General features: G+C 41.5%; 1 protein-coding gene across 5 annotated transcripts in view; it reads left to right on the top strand.

Moving 5' to 3' along the window:
- Window positions 1-15,442: 15,442 nt before the first annotated feature.
- The window catches only part of atxn1a (ataxin 1a), a 64,276-nt gene continuing 60,031 nt past the window's right edge, over window positions 15,443-19,687 (top strand). For all 5 annotated transcript variants that reach the window (XM_035528794.1, XM_027006310.2, XM_027006311.2 and 2 more), the window contains exon 1: window positions 15,443-15,578. The gene's annotated coding sequence lies outside the window, so the exon portion shown is untranslated. The remainder of the gene's footprint in view (window positions 15,579-19,687) is intronic.

Consider the following 19,687-nt stretch of genomic DNA (forward strand, 5'->3'; position numbering starts at 1 on the left):
ACATAAGGGGTAAAATAAATGCCCGAACCTGTGAATGCCTTGTGATTAATGATGGTTTATTTTACATGTTCTGCATCAAGCCCCTACAAATACAATAGTGTCTTGCAAAAGTACTCAATACCATTTAAAGTCATAGGATTCATCTGGATTACCAATGACACTGTGTTGTGTCAAAATTATTTTTAATCTATCCATAAAAGGTGACTAAAAGTTCATCTTTTTTAGATAGAAGGCACCTTTAATTTAAGGATTGTTTGTCAGAAAGTCAGTCTTATGGAAAATGATGACCAAAGAGACCTGTGGAAATTAGATATAGACATGCACAAGATAGGACAAGACTACACAACAGGAAATCCAAGTGTTTGGATAGCCACCTGATCAACTGGGTGAAAAATGGAAGTTGTATCATACTACCCATATGCTGCATAGACAAGGCTGTCCCTCAAATCACAGGTAGAACAAGAAGACATATGAAGGAAGCCACAGAGAGGCCAACAATTACTTTAAAGGTGATAGAGTTCAGTGACAGACGAGCTCTACACACAACTTGTCTCTATGGTCGTATGGATAGAAAGGAGCCATTACTAAAGAAAAACACATCGAAGCACATTTGGAGTTTGCTGGAAACATCAGAGTGACCCAGATAAAATGTGGGTTAAGATTATGTGTTTGGAGAAGGAAAAAAACTGAGCTATTTGACCAAAATTCAAAACACCATGTGCAATGCAAACCTAGAACTGCCCTTTCCTCAACAAATATAATCATCCCAACAGTGAAGTGTGTGTCAGTGTCATGAGCAGTCATGAAGGCAGCGGAGTCTGCTGAGGATGCTTTTCCTCACCAGACTGAGCATCTCATTAAAAGCTCAAAATACAGGGAGATACAGCGAGACGAACTGCTTTGGTCTGCTAAAAAAAAAAAAAAAAAAGTTTGGGAGAAACTTCACCTTTTGACAGGACAATGTTCCCAAGAACAAGGCTAAAGCAACACAGTAGGCATTGAACATTAAAAAGGTGAATGTTCTGCATTCTAAAGGCCAGATCTCAGTGCAATCGAGCATCTTTTGCACTATCCAACCAACCTGAACAACTTCAAGCAAATCTGCAAGAAGAATGTACAAAATGACTTCCAAACATTATTCAAAGCTGATAGTAACTTAACCTAACAGACTTAAAACTACTACAATTACTACAGCAAAAAAAAAAGTGGTTCTTCCGAGTACTGGTCTGAAAGGGTTTACTATTTATGCAAGCAGCATTTTTAGTTCTTATTATTTAAGCTATATCATATCTGCCAACAAGCAACAAATTTTGAAGAATTGCTTTAACAGCATATAGGTTTGCAATAAACATACTGTTTGAACAATGTATATGTTTGTAATCCAGACTAATCTGTTTGTAAGGGAAGTTGAATAATTCTGCAAGACACATTTCATGCTGTTTTTGTTTCAGCAGTTGTCATCTTACTTGATTTAATATCTGAACAGTGAATTCCTAGAATGTGATATGCAATTATCTTAAAATATTAAAAAATATTTACTTTGTCAGTAAGAACATTAAATATGTCATGTGCCTTATGTATAGTGAGTTTCCAGAGAGCTCACTTAACCTTTTCCTTGTTTAAACATGGCAACATGTCATCAAATGAAGATTCAATTAGATCTGTTTCTGAAATAGTTGAAAAGGTCTCATTAAACTGACTATTGTTTTATGTTGTGGCATTGTGTGTTATCATCTGTCAGGTAAGAGGAGCATTCCAGAGAATGGTCTAATCAGGAGATATCACAGAGGTGATAATGAGAAATTCTCTGACAATAACAACTCCTCCCAACACAGGAAGGAACTATCCTGCACGAAATTCCCCTGGAAGTGCTGATACAACAATCCAAGCTATTTACTGAGGCCTCTAATTATCTAACTCTTTCTTATAGTGGAGAATAATATGGAGCAGATCTTTACATGACTAACATGCTTTATTTGATCCCATTTGTCTGTGGCAGAAAGCATGTGCAGCATCACCAGTAAGTTAACTGGTTAATCTTGAATTCTGATGAAACTTTATGTGTGTCTTAGTTCTTCATAATCACCAAATTATCTTTATTTTATAGTAATCAAATCATTTTCTCTCTCATACACACAGTAAAGTCAAAGCCTCAAATCCATACTGCCTTTCACAAACCTCCCTTTACCTGATGTAGACCAGGCCATTGTGGCCAACTGTCAGTGAGCTCTTCCTGCAAAACTGTGGATTACTCTTCTCTAGCTGAAAAGCAGAACTGGTGGGCTCAAGTCTCCTCAAGTTGCTTGCTGTGAGACAGGATAGGGATTCAAGCCTCTGTCAAAGGAACGAGTCGTGGGTGAAAGACCTGTAACACTGGGCTGTGCTGATGATGCCCTCATGAGGCTGATCTGGCTTACATCCTCCACCCTATGCACTGCTGGCTTAAAAGAGGAGAGTGGTATCAGACCCAAGTATTTTTAAGCGTCCAGAGCCACAGACAGCCTTGTCAGACACAGGAAAAAGTATACCCTGTGATAAGACAGCTCCCAAAGTTAGACCCCCAGAATCCTAATGAGACTGTGAGCAGGAGTCTGCTCCCTCACCCACAGTGTACACTGGCAGAATGGGAGTGCACTACTCTGATAGGCATCCAGGCGCCTGCCTCTCTATGGCACTCGCACCCAGGGATACAGCTCACCCTGGAGCTCCTGTAGGTGACAAAGTATTTGTTGTCATCCCTCACACAAATACAAATGGTTGGTTGGTCCTCTGTGATTGTGGGTCAAATAAGGAAAAAGAGCAGAGAATGCCCAAAAGTAAAGCTGAAAAATGAACTGGGCTAAACAGGCTGGTAGCTGCACAGTAATATTCTCTTCGGTCTTGTAGCTGGGAAAACAGAAGGTGTGGAATGTCCTGCACAGAAACATTAAGATTCAGGGAGATCATGAAAGCTGACAGTTACATAAGAATTGAATGCAAGTCAGTTCTGCCTCTGCCTTATTCAATAATATGTGCTTTGTGAAGATTTGGGAATAGAAAGGGGCTACAATTAGAAATGAAGTGCTGTAGACTCACGGATTTTTCTTCTATACCTGACCGTGTAACGTTGACCGGTAAGGAGGCGGACACGTGCGGAGAAGAGCGATATTTAATAGGGGCAAACCCAAAATCAGAGTCGTTAAGGCAGTCCAGGGTCAAAGAGCCGACAAGGAAAGTACGTGGATATAACTAAGGCTAGGAAAACACTCGGGGCTAAACAAGACAGGCTAACAAAAATTAAGGCTTTGGAACACAGAGTCCAGAAACAACCACAACGAAACACATTCACAAATTCAAATGAACTGCCAAACAGTGGGCTCCAGACAGGGTTTAAATACATGAACTTAATACTAGAAATGAGGGACAGGTTTAGAAAATCAAACGAGGGGAGGAGAAAACGAAACCATGGAACCCGGGAGGGACTGATTGTGACAGACTGTATTTAAAATATGTGCTAACCAGACAACCTCATCAGGCACAGGGAAAAGTCCATCCTGTTATATAGCATCTTCCATGTATTAAATATCTGAGAAAAATAAACATCTGAATCTGCCTGTCTAAACAGAATTTTATTTCTATTAATTTCTATTAATTATTTCTATTATTAATTTCTTTAACATTAATTCATTCTAAATTTGTTATGAATATACTATATGAAAGTAAGTAGATTTATTTATTTTATTTTATGTGATTAACAGTGTAACCTTGACAATGCAACTCAACCCCAGGTGTGACAACATAAAACTTGAGGCTTGCAGGCAGCCTTATCACTTCACGCTAATGCAGGTGATCTTACTAAACTGATGTTCATAGATAATGTGTTCATATTCTGCCGGCTTGATAGGTGTGAGCTTCAGGACCTCGAGTAACCCCTTGCTGCTTGCTTTAGCAGGTCAATGTCTAGGATCAGCTTTAGAACAAAGCCCTTAAATGGCACCCTGGACAAAGGGCTTACGTGGCAGCTGTTTTTATCTGTGATCCATTCTGTAAAAGTTCACTCCCCCTACCTCTCCTCACCCTCCCATCCTGGGTATCATGTTCAGTGTCTGTTTACCATGAAGACGTACAGCATACCTGCTGTTTACCAAACAGACACACTAGCTTGGCCCATACTGTTTCCATATTTATAGTCTTAAAAGTGCAGCACACTTTAGATCCAGTAGATGGAGTCAATAAGCAAGCACAAGGCTGTAGGGCTATAGCAATAACCAATGTACTGCATGAATGATAACTGAAATTTATATAAATCGCTTGATTGAGAACAAGAGAAAAAAATGTCTCTCACATCTAAAAAAAGATGCTCCATTAATACAAAGAGTATAATATAGGGTATGTTTCACATTCTGTTTTTACAGTCTCATTAGACAAATAAGCATTTGTATCTTCTTCCAATGTGCTGATGGATTTGTTCCATCTGACTTCGGCTAAAAACACAAAAATCACAGCAGTGATCCGGTATCTGGTCCCGGTGCTTTATATTGTGAGATGCTTTGGACATCTCTTACTCCCAGTGTGTTCCAAGGCCTTTAAAATGAGCTGAAAATGGAATGAAAAGCAATACCAGTCTGGCAGTGGCACAGTGTATCTGTACTGAAACAGATGAGTGAAGAGGTTCAGAGCAACATGGGGTGATTCACAGATGTCGAAATGAGAGAGACAGAGGGTCCAGAGCCCCAACACAAGAAAGCTAGCTGGCCAGTGTGGGATTGACTGCTGGCAGGACTGTGTGTGTGTTTGTGTCTCTGTGTGTGTGTATGTGTGTGTGTGTGTGTGTGTGTGTGTGGACGTATTTGTGTATAAATGAGAGTCTTTATGAATCTGTTTGAAGAAGAAATAAAGAGAGTGGGAGTGCTCATACTGAATTAATGGATGCCCTGAAAGAACCTGGGAAAGCAATCTATGAAAATAATAGGAAAGTTTGTGTCACATAGTTTAAGATGCAAAATTAATTGGGAAACCACTACTAAATTTCAGTTAAATGTCAGTTTAATATCTGTGTGGGTTTTGCAGACTGCAGTTGCTCTAGAGTCTATAACACTGAGTTGTCCTGGACCCAGCTACCAATTATCTACTTCCTCTTCTTTGCTGTTCCTCCAAGCATGTGCCTCATTGGCTGTCTCCAAAGCTCATGTCAGAGGCTCCCCCACCAATCAGAATGCTTCTGGGGCACAAACATCTGAAGTAGTAATAATGTGGAATGTGCTGTCTCGGCATGTGCTGTCAGCTGAGGCGCGTAGTACTATCAGCACCCAGGCCTGGCTGAGGAAAGAAGCAGAGAGGGAGACTGAAAAAGGAGGGGGTGCTGAGTGCTTGAAGACAGATCTATAGTGTTTCTGTGCTTAAAGCTACAGCCTCAGCTATGCTACATTTTCTCTTGATTTAATAAGAGCTCTTGCCCCAAGCACAGACAAAATATTCCAAATTGCTGCTGGACCAATTAGATATCACTTGCCTACTCCTCACATATTCATCCATATGAAAAAAAGTTTCTGTGCTGTACCAAGACCCTGACCTACTTTTCTAGCCTACTCTGCAAGAAGTATTGAGCAGAAATATGAAAATGATTCTGGCTGTTTTTTTTTTTTTTTTTTTTTTTTTTTTTTTTTGCAGTACCAAGGCATTTCTTCCTTATTGTGAGTGTGGAAATCTCCATTAATGTGTAAAAGCCACTTTTATATAACTGTCTTGCTGCTCTCACCATCAGTCAGGTTGCAGAGATTCATCAAGGGCACCTGTCAGTCTAGACACATTTTAACTACTGATAGATGAGACATGCAGAGAAGATATAATAACCGTGTAAATATGTGTGTATATGTGTGTCAGACAGAGGGGGAGCTTTCAGAGTGTGTGTATAAGTGTGTGCATGCGGTGGGCTCATTGGTCTCATCTTCCTAGAGTGAGCTGATAATACTGTTTACACAGCCATTAGAGCCCCTCACTCTCCAGTGCCCCCCTCTCTGCCACCTTGGCTGGCCTCTCCTTCACTCTGCACTAATGAATGTCTCACACGCCTCACACACCTTACAAAAACGGCTCAGCACAGACTTTGTTTGAGACAGTCTGCACTTGTGCCCCTGACTGTTTTCCAAGTACTAAATCCCTCCTTTGAGGTTTTTGCATGTCCACTATAAGCCATATGTAACCCACAGAAGAGTCACAAACAATTTTTCCACATTAAAAGAAAGCAGTGTTGGCCAGGCCTCTTGTCAGGCTGACCGAATGTTTTGGAGTCCTGTGGAGGTGCTTCATTAAAGACAGCTAGCTTCAGTGACAAGGTCACAAGGGAGCTCATTTCTGTGGGTCTAACTATTGACGCAGTCCGGTCAATAGACAGGGATTGGTTGAATGTACCCTCAACCTCCAGGCATCCTGCCCACAACCAGGGAGCAGGCTGAGGTGTATGGCCCAGGATTAGTGAGCCTTTACAGACATGGCACCTGGTTCAGCTAGCCGGAGGTATGTACTGTATGCTAGGGAGCCTGTGGCTCATGTCTCTAAAATAATCACCAGTAGGAGGGGTAGAAAGGAGAGGGCATTTACCCAGAGGGGAGGGGACTGTGGGTAGGGAGCATATGGGGACAGACACCACACAGGGGGAATGTCACCACTGAAGAGGGAGGGACTCTTCATGCATGGGTCACCTGTATAGCCCAGGTCACTTTTTATAGCGCTGTATGGGAAACATAAGCTCATTAATCATTGTGTGAGCATGTGTGAGTATGCAAAGCTAGGTAAGTCTGTATGTGTGTGTGTGTGTGTGTGTGTGTGTGTGTGTGTGTGTGTGTGTGTGTGTGTGTGTGTGTGTGTGTGTGTGTGCGTGTGTGTGCGCATGCATGTTTGTGTTCCCAATATGGCTATGTAGGTCAGCTTTTCTATAGTTTTTACATAGACAGCAGCCATAGCAGATAGCAGTATGTTTTGCATACTATGGCAGCTTTGCTGGCACAGATGCATCACATGGTTCACAACATAGCCCTTTGAGGCCCAATGTCCATGCAGTAAAAGATGATACTGTATGTGAAATGTAATACAGTCACAGATGGTTGAAAAACAGTCTAATCTGTGAGCCTGCTGACTGACAGCATGCATTTAAGCATGGGGGCATGCTGTTAGGCCTTTTAAAAATAGCCCAGCAAGATGGGTCTAGGGACCACACAAATAATACATCCAGCAGAAGCCTGCCATCTGTGTGTATATATGTTAGCGATAGTGTGCGCATGTGCGTATGTGGTGTGTGTGTGTGTGTGTGTGTCCAGTCTCCGTGACCCATGGTCTGCTACGTGCTGTAGGAGTCTCTGGGGAGAAGCAGTAGTAAGTGCTGACAGACTCTTGAGCAACTCTCTGCAGTAAAGCTGGGGCTAGACGGTGTCTCATGGTACCCACCCACTGATAGCACTTCACCTTAATACTGTATGATTGCCCAGTGACAACACACCATTTTATACAGTTCATAGCAGTATAGGAAGAACTTATATGAAGATGATGTGTAGACACTGAGTATAGTATTGCAGAGAGTCTAAATGTGTAACTGTGTGCAGAGTATTGTATCAAGTTTACATCTGCGGAATGTTGATTGTCCAAGGCCACATTGTAGACACAGAGATGAGAGATCGTATGACAATGCATAATGAATCCCATAGAACTTTCTTTAGTGCAGTATTGTACTTTTTCCTCTCCAGGGTGAACCGTACAGAGCAAGGATATGCAGAGGTAAATGCTGTAAGATGAATGGTTAGAGGAAATGGTTGACCAAACACAAGCACTAAAGCATAGTGCATAGAGGAACGTACAGACAGAAAAAGGAGTGGGAACAGCTCAGCCATGCGGCCATAAAGGGTCATACAATATTCTCTCTCGCTCTCTCTGTCTCTCTCTCTCTCTCTCTCTCTCTCTGTCTCTCTCTCTCTCTCTCTCTTTCTCTCTCTCTCTCTCTCTCTCTCTCTCTCTCTCTCTCTCACACACACACACACACACACACACACACTGTCTCTTGCCCCATCTCTCTCTCCCTTCTTACTTCTCTCTCTCTTTATCTGCACACAAGCATATGCACATACACACACTCACACACACACACACACACACACACACACACACACACACACACAATATCTTACTAGTGACTCAAGTCTCTTGGGGCATGTGTGAGAATGTGCACGTCTGAGTGTAACCTTTGTGTACATGGTCACTGCCCCCCCACCCAGTTCAACAGCCTTTGTTTATTCCATTCTCTCAGTCATGTTACAAAGCCAAAACTCTTTCCCAAACACAGCAAATACACATCAACTCCCACAATCCCAATCCCTGGCAGCTGTGTTCCAACTGGCGTGTGAGGCTGTTTTCGCATCCACAATTCACATTTACATCCCTCCCACTCTGGTGTAAGGTTAAAACAAGTTATTCAACTAGACTGTGCCACAGTCACGTTACATAACTCACTGGAGGATACATAGTTAGGAGTGCATAGTAGCAGAACACACCCACTCACTGAACGCCATTGTGAGCAATAGTTTATGTGTAAGTGTGTGTGTGTGTGTGTGTAGGTATGCATGAATGTGTGCTCTTGATATGTGCGTGTGTGGGTGAGAGACCCAGGATCTCAGTAGAAGCTTGATTTCTTTTGTGGGATTATGGGAGTCCGAGCTACAGTTGGCTGTCTGCCACAGGGACAGCCCTTGACCTAGAAAATAAGTCAAAGAAAAAAAATAAAGGTGAAAAGTCAATGCAGCAGCTATGTAACATTACTCAAGCATGGCACAGAGGGATTAAACACTGCTGGTGAGCCCCTCACCTGATATGACATGCAGGAGACATTTGATTCACTTCTGAGACCCAGTTCACTTTGGGCTTTATTCCAAGTCCACAGACATATTGCATAGAGCTGAATCCATAGTTATCAGCAAGTACACAAATCCCAATTACGTGGGCCTCACAGATGGTGAAAAGATTGTAGATGCATGCAGGTTCTTGCCTTGCCTCTTGCTCCATTCTGTACCTTCTCACCTTAAAAGAGTTGTGAGCTGGTAACACATCATATGCTGTTTTACTCATGAGGCCTTGTAATAACATGGTGCAGAAAGCACACACTGCTGCTCTTCATAGTGGAATTCAGCATGCTGATGGCCTCAGGAATGCAGGCTGATTTACTCTGAACAGAGAAACCTTGCAGTAGTGGAGCTGACAGGCTTTTCACCAGCACCTCTCCCTATTCAGAGCTCATGTGTGATTTTTAAGTGCTTTGGGTATGTAGTAGGAGGTGCATGTGCTGGGCCATTGAAGCTGAGTGCCCTTGTGCTCCTGGCTAACTGAAGAGCCTTAGTAACTCTCCAACTCCTATATGAGCAGAGACTGCAGTGTACTTTCAAAAATAATTAAATAAATTACTGCACTCATTCAACATTTCTTTTGCTGAATGTCTACCATTTTGTTTCTTAATTTGTCTCTTACTGAAGAGTAAAGAGAAAAATCTCATACCAAGTCTTTTATATTTACTAATGATGAATTAATCAGAATCTAGTCATTAATCGTTTCCATATTTACTCTATTATCTATTATTATCCATTATTATCTATTAATCTATTATTTATTTTATTTACATTTTTCATTCTAGTTTAGCACTTAATTATTAGAAAGAATTACTTGAATTCTGAGGCCAGAATCATGTCAGAAAATGTAAAGTACGATATTTAATAGTTTCCTGAACACGATTCTTGCTTCAATGCACAGAACTACACTTACTGAATGATTCTAGTCATACTAATCTCATGTTGCAATTCCAGAATCAGGTTTTCCATAGTGTGGTATGCTAGACATGACCCTTGAGGTTTGGTAGACCTCTTTGAATTTGTCCTTAAAAGAATATTCAGAGACAGTAGTCTTGCTAATTTCGCACAGTATGTTGTCACTTCAAATCTTTCCAGTGAGGTGAGCTGACTCCTCCCATGTATACACACATACCTTGTATGGTTCAGAAGTTGATGACATCAAATGCTGAATGGTGATCATGGGGCCTGTGTACCATTTCATGACTGATAGGAATGAGAGATAGGGGTGAAAATGCAATGGTGTGATAGAGTATCTCTTGGCTTGCTCACATATCTACACGCACATCACCAGGCAGTGGACAAAATATACAAGGGATCACGAGTCTGCCAATCCTTGTTCCTGGAAATGTGTATGCAGATGATGTTTAACTGTTTGTGACAAACACTGAAGGTGTTACAAACAGTATGCTGTGACTCTGAGCAGGGCAGGGCTCGGCCAATGTTACTGGAACACGATGAATATCTACCACATAGCAAGACTGATTTAGTTTGTCTCTAATGCATTAGACAGGTGGGTGCGGTACTGCTCCTCTGCCCTCTGCAGCAGCTATGTGCAAACTTTACGAGTACCAAAAGATCACAAGGAGAAGAAGAGAATATAATAGGAGGGAACATGTGTAAATGCTTTCTTTCTTTTTTTCTCTCTCTATCTATCTCTCTCTCTCTCTCTCTCTCTCTCTCTCTCTCTCTCTCTCTCTCTCTCTCTCTCTGTCTCTCCTGACCTTCTTTTATTTCCTTAGCCTCTCTTCTACAAAAGTGTCATTAGTTGTAATGGGGGCAGAAGTAAACTCACAGTAATGAGGATGATTAATGGCAGTTTGTAAGTGTATGTGTGTGTGTGTGTGTGTGTGTGTGTGTGTGTGTGTTTGTGTGTGTGTGTGTGTGTGTGTGTGTGTGTGTGTGCATGTGCATGCGTGCGTGTGTGTGTGTATGTGTTTAGCTAGTTGCTTAACTCATTCATCCATCATCTGAATGAAAGCATTGCGCCCTCCCGCACACACCTCCCCCAACTCCACATGATTTTAGCCTTTGAACCTCATTGAATTGGAGCTGTGATCGGCCCTCCACTGGTTACTTGTGATGCTTTGAAAACTGACTCTCATTTTGTTCTTTAGTTTGCTCATCCATAATTCAACTGCCCCTCATGCGACCCCACTATCACAGGAACAAAGTTTAGAACGTGCTGATGGAACTCAACAGTGTGTGTGTGTGTGTGTGTGTGTGTGTGTGTGTGTGTGTGTGTGTGTGTGTGTGTGTGTGTGTGTGTGTGAGTGTAGGTAGGTAGGTAGGTGGGGAGTGGCCAGTATTTCCTTATAGTTGCTCTTCTTCTATTCAATATTTAACCAGTACCAGTCTCAAGTACAGAAACAACAACAATGACATGTTCAATGAATACACACCTCCAACAATACCAGATTGAGTACTTTTTAAAGTTTTATATTGATATCTTCATTATTGAAATGAACCTGTGCACTGTGGCTAGTACCTTATTCATATCATTGCCAACATTTCTATCTTTCCTAAGTCTGTCTAGTCATTGCATACTATGAACTGTTCATTACAGCATAGCAATGTGAAGAAAATCACAGATGAGCTTCTGGAGTAAGATTAACAGAGATACACTGATTCCCTTCAGAATAGAAGGGAAAGTGCACTTCACTTTCACTTCAGGTCAGGAGCATGTTAGATCTGAAAGGTGAATCAGTGTCAGGTCCCCGAAGGCTTAATTTAGTGATGTATGAACTATGTGCCCTTGCTCTGTATTCTTCACTCAACCTCATTTCAGCATATTCCTGCTGGTGAGAACAGCTACAGCACCGTGAAACATAAAGACAAATCTGCAGGATGAGAAGTCAGGCTCTTGGGCTTTGGCTCCTCCATTCAGCAGTACTGGATGCCTTGTGACAAGTGCAAGATGAGTTCCTTTTGATCTACTGGATAATGCGTCATTCAGGTGTTGTCACCCACCTGTTCTATCTAGGTTTAGAAAAGGGAAGATTTTTTGCAAACATCGCATGCTGTGATGGACTACCAACTACTAATTAGAGCTAAACTTTCTAAAGATAATGTTACATGCTTCAAAATTAAAGCTAATCTATCAATGCTTAAAGAGTTGATTGAATTGTGTGCTCTTAATACTGAGATTAGGAACTCTCCATGTCTAGACTTGGAACTTTTCTTCCCTCACTGCTTAATAATGTGAAGGATGTAAGAAAAAGGTCAGCTGATTCTGCTGCTGGGAAAGATTAATAAGAAATCCTTTTTTTTTTTTAAGTAACTTACATGTCTATAAATACACCATAGACTGTACTTTAGGACATTATGACCTGACAGCTTTCAGATTTCTTATAATCCCCTGAAATGGCAGGACTGTGTATAAAAAAGGATTTGAATTACATGTGGTTCATCCAATATACATGAAAATCTTTGCAAATTAAAACAGACTTTAGCACTTTAACCTCATAGTCATTATTTCATTTCAAATCAAATCCCCTGGGAAACCAGGCCAAAACACCCACAGTCGCTTCTGTCCAGTTGCTTCTGAGCTCCGCTGCAGGGTTTATACGTTGAACGCTGGAGGACCTAGGACTGTGGATGTGGAACACAGCATCACTACTCAGTCAATGATGCCATCCTACATGATCACTCTGCCATGTGATCTGGCATCACATATTTGACTCTGTCACTGCCTGTCCACCCACTCCTGCTGCCCGAATCATGTCACAAAGTAACCCTTGTAGCAGCCGCTCTATGCAAAGCACTAGATGTTCTGTGCCTATATGCCAGCTGAGCTGTTGCATGGATTGTGCCCTATTAGATGCCCCAGTAAGTGTCATATCCACTACCGAGATTTAATCCTGATATACATGTATCAGCTTTGTAAATGCCTACTTCCTCATATACATATACTCTATGTATAAATTATGCAGCCATATGAAAAAGTATTGATATTAAACAGGCCCTTAAAATACAGAAACTGAATCCACATCTGTTAGAATGAGTGCTCAATGTTTGTATTAAAGATTCCAGAGAATTCTAACTAAAGGGTAGAGGATATGACTTTGACTGACCTTTGTGGAATTAATTTATTATTTAAAGTAAACTGAAAAGGAAAAGGTCCAGCCTCTATCAGGGAAAATACTTCCTGAGAGTGTTCAGAGAAATGAAACGAGAATAATGAAATGAAAACACAAATGTGGTGGTTATACAACACTATTTCTCTATTTCTCCCTTAAAATAGTCTAATATAATGGTTCTCTCAAAGATGCTAAGGGTTATGTACTGGTTATGCTTTTAAAAATTAATTTTTATTTATATAAAATTAATTTATATTATTTTTTATTATTTTTTTATCATTGAGATCATGTCTTGTTTGACAATAGTTACAACTGCTTTCACTGTAAACATTAATGATAAAAAACTAACCGATAAAGACTTAGAATAGTTAAAACTCATTTAAAGAGGTGATTCCTTATATATGCTAGCTGGAATATATTTCTATTACATGATTACATGCATGTATTTCTATGCATTATGCACCAGCAGAGATTAAAAATGTATTGAAAGCATGTATTGTCAAGAAACAATTACAAGGATGATATATTTTCGTAATGTCATGGAAGCGATTCAGTCTGGTTCTGAAAGCGGAACAAGAATTATTTAATACGTCATGACATTTGTGGTAATTCTTGATTTGTCCAGTAGAGGGGGTGCAACCTCGGGTATATGTAAATGTTGGGCCGGACTAAACTGCTGTACCAACAATATAGCACGAGAGCGAGGCACTACATTAATTACACTCTTTCATATAGGAATCGACAGGCGCCTTGATAACTACTCTGCAAGCAGTATTAAGAGGTGAAAGAAAGAAAGAAAGAAAGTTGTTTGCAGATCAGGATGATTGCTGTACAGTCTAATCCTCAAACAGATTTCTGACGCGGTCAAACGCAGAGGAATGTGTAGCTGCCCTGTGAGTGCAGGTTGACGCCCACTACCTGGACACGGTCTGACTCAGACACAGACAGCTCCGCCTGAGAGAATTCCCTTCACATAACATGTCAAATGCATCACTATGATTGAATATGTCTTTTTTTTTTTTGAACCCATGGACGCTTTGAGCTAGGAGCCCTGCTTTGATCTTCCATCTGGATGTGTGTAGAGTAAGATTAGTGACTTATCACGGAGGTATTTCTGCAACGCTATAGTCTGTAAACTAGTGGCATGCTGCAGAAACCGCAGCTCTCTTGTTCACAGGTGAACAGCAGCCCAGGAGATAAGGCACAAACACACACAGACACACAATTGTTCTAGGTGTTTTTGTAAATCCTGAGACTAACCCCATGTGTAGCAAAGATCTGACCACAAAGACTTTACTTTTTCTTCTATAGCTTTAGCTATGTTTAAGTTGCAATAACATTACAACTCTTTGGCACAGTTCAGCATAATTTTCCTCATTCATCCCTCAGTCATTTTGTGTGTGTGTTTGACAAATATGTTGAGGACAATTCCCTCACACACAGCATACTGGTAATCCAAATAATGATGAATTTATATATATATATATATACTCTCATTTGCTCAATTTCTCTATTTTTAAGATAGGGCCATTTAGTTTGTAATTTCTGCCTTTAAAATATTTTTGTTTATGTGTTTAAATACTGAAATCCAAAGAAGGTGATTCTAAAGTTCTGTTAACTCCCGTTAACTCCCATATCCTCCGGTCAGTACATCCAAACTGTCCATAAAAGATAATACATTCTCAGGTGAGAGTCTTAGAGAATCTGGTTTCCATAGTAGCACAAGCACAAACACTTCAGTAAGTCCCGTCTAAGTCATATTTAAGAAAGAGTGACACCAATTCTGCAAATATCACTCTACTTACGTTACATTTCTGCTGTAAATGGAATGTTCTAAATGTTCTATTTATGGGATTTAAGCATGAGCATTGGTCTTCACACTAGCTCATACCCACTGTGCTCTTTCACAGTGCTGCCACTGGTAATTACGTGCACCACCATTCAGCTGTGTTTCTTGAACATTTCTGAGGAAGGACCTTTATTCATCTGTTATCAGCCACCGAGGAAGGATTTAAACCAGAGTGGTGATAGCATTTGGGAAAGCATTATAGTTCACTCTTGAATGAGGGAGTAAAAAATCTACTTAAAATTCATAGTCCGAGCTATGAATTCAAAACCAGGTGCTGACTTAAAAGACCTCCAAAAACTCTAAATATTTTGTTTATCTACATTGTCTGCAAATATCTCTTCATACATGTCCTAAAAACAATAGACTAGAGAAAAATAATACTTCTGTTCTGTTATTTTGATTTCTAATGATTAGTGCATAAGATATAGAATTTCCGTTTGGTTTTGGTTAACTGAATTTTATATCAGCCAAAGGCATCACCCATCCCCCGTTTTTCATAATACAGTGTAGGCTTCGAAGCCTTAGCTAACAGGGCCGGCCAACTGCTCCATATTTGGGTTACACATTCACACACATACACACGCCTTCTCTCCGTCGCTCTCTCTCTCTTTCTCACACATACGCACTCACTCGGTCACACACGGGAGGTGGGAGCAGAGAGCGATATTAGCTCGGCTGCAGCAGACATCGTTGCACTAGTAGAGGGGAGACGATTCCACCGGCGAAGCGGGCGCAGGGAGCCCTGGTAACAAGGAGAGCCACACACTTCATTGCCCATTACACCATACAGTAAGTCATTTCATAGCCAACTGCTTTCTTCTACTTTATAACTCAAAATAGATATAAATGTATGTGGGAAAATGGCTAGAAGGAAAACTCGTGTCGGATTAGAGACTGACATTAATTTTAAAAAAAACTCTGAAAATTGTTTAGTCTACTTTGTCACTTGCTCGGAATCGGATGGTTTTATGCAGTCGGGTGGACTGTCTATAATGTCCCAGTACTTTTCATGTGAATCGAAAATATACAACTGTTATCAAGTGAAACATGGGAGAGCGCTAATTTGTTTAATCTGAGCCCAGGCAGGGAGCGCTGTTGCCGGGGTCGGAGTAAAGCAAGAACGCTACCTATCTGCGCCACTACAGCTGGTACAGACTCAAATTCCCGTAAACGCAGTTTTCGTGGTGGTGTACATCGCTTGCCCTGCTTTTCAGTTGTCGGTCTTTCGATGTGGCTTTTTGCACTTTTGCTGAGTCAACATGGTTGTGGGAACGGCTTTGACCATGAAATACAATCGCGGAAGTGTACGCTATTTTCTAGTAGAAATAGCCTCCTCGACTTCAAACCGTTCAGTGACACGGGTGCATGGAGATACCGACCATAAGTGAGGAATATTGCGTGTTTTGTGTCCGCTCATCCTATTTCAACAATTACGTCCAAGTTCAAACATGCTCAGAGTGAGTGACACTCCGTTGACGCTCGCGCTTCTGCGCTGATTGTGATGTCATAGGGTCCAGCTCTGCGGGTTATATAACGGGCTGCTGGGATCCCTGCTCATGCTTTCGGGTTTTGTCCACTTTGTTTACATTCACATCATTTATACTTTATTCGTTACGAGACATGGGCATTGGAGTTTTTGGAAAGGTTACTTCTTTATTGTAAATAAATAACATTTATGCAGCTATTGACAGTTTTTACTCGCTCAGTCAAGCGTTATGTAGCCGAAGTGGGTGCTCATTTTAGGTGCACAAGTTGGCAGTGGATAATTGAATCGAAGCTGCAGGAGATATGTTGTTTCCAAGCAGAACATTTCTTATTCTCACGAGTCTAACAGGGAGACGTCAGTGCATCTAGCAACCAAATAGGCAGTGTTGCTAATAGACATACTTGAAGCAATTATACAAGCCTTTCGATGCAACAGAGCAAGACGTGTTTTATTCATTGAAAAGCTGTTTGCCTCTGACTAACCTACAAATATATTATTAGATAACAAAATTATCCCAGGAGCATGCTTCCCTAAGGCTTTCATATGTGGTTATGGCGTGTTGCACTGTGTCAAACTTGCTGTGTTAATCCATCCTCAACACCACTTACTTTTACATGCTAATGAGTAGTAATTAAAACACAAAGTGTTGTCTAATCGCGAGCGTTCTTGTACGTCAGCTCATTTGTCTGAGTAACACACAGACACATCTGCCACGGGCTCCTTGGCGCTCATTCTTGTCAGTATTTCTCTTTAACTGCAAGTGCACTTCTAAAGGCACTAAAAGTGTTGTAACGGGCTCAATTTGCTGAACCATGCCGTGCAGGCGAGGCTAACCTTTCACGCTCGAGTGCCTGTGAAATATGGACACACCTCCACCTGCAGATACTGCTTACATAATGACACTGTGATTGACAGGGACAGTCTCAGCCAATGGCCAAGGAGAGCCAGCTGAACCAGAAATTTGTTTACACATCAGAAGGGAAAGCCCAATAGCAATCTGGCTTCACCTTATTCTTAAGAACATTATAAAACTAGGCCTATCCAGACAAGCTTTAAGCACACACTCCCTCACAGGTATGCGTGCAAAAGCTGATCAGGCCAGCCACACATTCTATTTTATCAGTACCCAAAAGCTCTGCTCAGTAGTGCACATTACTTCATAGTAGCTTCACTTCTTCATAGTATCAAAGAGCAAAGAGCTTGTAATAGGGACCAGGGGTGGGGGTTTGGGGTGGAATCAATGGTGCTGCTTCCAGACCTCTCCAGGACACTTTTATCTCAGCTTTATTCATTTGCTCCCCCTCCACTGGTGAAATACACAGACGCAAACTGCTTTTGTACTACACGGTTAGAGAGAGGTTTTTGATGTCAAGATGAAAAACATTCCTCGCTCCAGTGAGTGGAAGTCGGCATGCGGGTCATTTCTCTTCCTCGCAGCTCCCAGTGAGGACATTATACGCACATTCAATTTAAGCTCTTACTTTGTTGCAGAACAGAACAATGAAACAGCCTTAAATGGTAAAAAGACTATAAGAACTTTTATTTAGAAGATTTTATGGCCTACATATCAGCGAGTACTACCCTAGGTATACCATCCCTAATGAATCTATACCACGATGCAAAGTGTATTAAGACAGGACAGTGTCTGCGCTATGTGCTGTAAATCAGTGGAAATGATCATCTGAATAAAACATGCACATGTGAGTCTATCCATGTTTTACCTTACCACTGCAAAATATTACACAGTAATGACAGTAACTGTTGAAGTAGCCACATTAGCAAAATGTTTGGCTGGACCTCTATCTGTGGCTTGTGAGTTGCCTTTTTATTCTGTCATGCAGCAGTGAAAGTGGTAACGATGTTGGTCTGTAATGAATGTTATTGAGGCAGTGCTCATAGCTGGACCTCTGTGTACTTTACTTCAAACTAATTCTAGTGCTAATCCATATCGCCACGCTTCTTCATCCTTACTGTTGGCCTTGATACATATTTGATAATGTTCGCTTTACTATGATGGGCAGGGCAAACCTCCCAGCTGCCAAGGCCTCTGTGTATAATGAGGAACTTGCAGTGGAAAAACATGACATAAAACAGCCAGCTATTTTTAACTGGTTTACCATCAGTCTTCTGTTTCACTTGCTCATTCCAACAATTTTGGTAGTATTCACATGTGACCAAATTACTCTCAGTATCTTTGTTGTCAATATCTCTGTTCCTCTTTTGACAAAAAGGAATACACTGGTTATGTCCCCTAGATCAAACTTTGTTACACAAACAACAAACCTTATTAGATTATTTAATTCTGATGGATACTGTTGAAATGGAAACTTGGTCCTGTTGTTTGATATGTACAGAGGATATAGCTGATAAACAGGGACCAGCACTGTCATGGTGCTGAATAAATTCATTGACGTGCAATGAGCCCCCAAGATGCAAAAAAGTGAGGACAATTGTACATGAGCCAATGTGTTTTTCTTCCTGATGCATTCATCAGTCAAGTGGGGGCACCAAAGACCAGTTGCCACCACGACCCCAAAGGTTTCTACTCCCTCCCTCATCAGCTCCTGTCGACCTCAGACCCATCCCCCTCTTTACATCAAGCTGGGAAATAGATATTCTGTGCTATCACAGTAGGATTACAGGCTTGAATCTGACTGACAGGCCTCAGCCTGTGGTTTCAGACCAGCCAGAGGAGAGGAGGTGTGTAGCCAGTGGGAATGTAGGAACATCCTAGTCCAGGGAGCCGCTAAGCTGTCAAGGGTCGGGCCTGCATGCTGGGATACGCCGCTACCATGCAGAGCCAGCCTTATCCAAAGCATGAGCGCCCAATGTGTCCTGTGCAAAGGAGGATATGCATTGAGAAAGGAATTCAGGAATAACAGGAAAACAGCACTGATACAAACAATCTGTGGAATAGCGAAACCCACCCTTACAAATGTTATTTTTGGCATGGTATAAATTTTCCTTATTATGCGTGCTTTAGTATGACTGTGACACCCACTGACCTGCAGTTGAGTCATCTTGAGGTGCTTACGTTATTGGAAAGACAAAACCAGCAGCATTCCAGGAAGCATGTTAGGGGGCTTTTTCCCTTCAAGCTTTACTTAATGAACTCACACTATGTGGTTTGGACAACAGGAGAAGCACTAGAGAAATGATGACAGGCTGATGTTAAGTAAAGTACTGGGTACCATGATAAGAGGCGGGCTAAAACGCTGCTCTGTGCTGCCCCACACCTCCTCTTTGGTGATGTCATCAGGGAAAGGAGCGAGAGTGTCTGGGTTTAGAATGAGATTCCCCCCCCCCCCACCCAGCCTGCCACGTGTCTTGTCTCTGAAGTCCTCCCAGAGAGCGAGTGAAGGGAGACTGCATGAGAGGCATGCCTGTCCTCCACTTCTCTGCAGAGCTTTTC

The sequence above is a fragment of the Electrophorus electricus genome, chromosome 8, assembly GCF_013358815.1.
Source record: "Electrophorus electricus isolate fEleEle1 chromosome 8, fEleEle1.pri, whole genome shotgun sequence".
Classification (NCBI taxonomy): Eukaryota; Metazoa; Chordata; class Actinopteri; order Gymnotiformes; family Gymnotidae; genus Electrophorus; species Electrophorus electricus.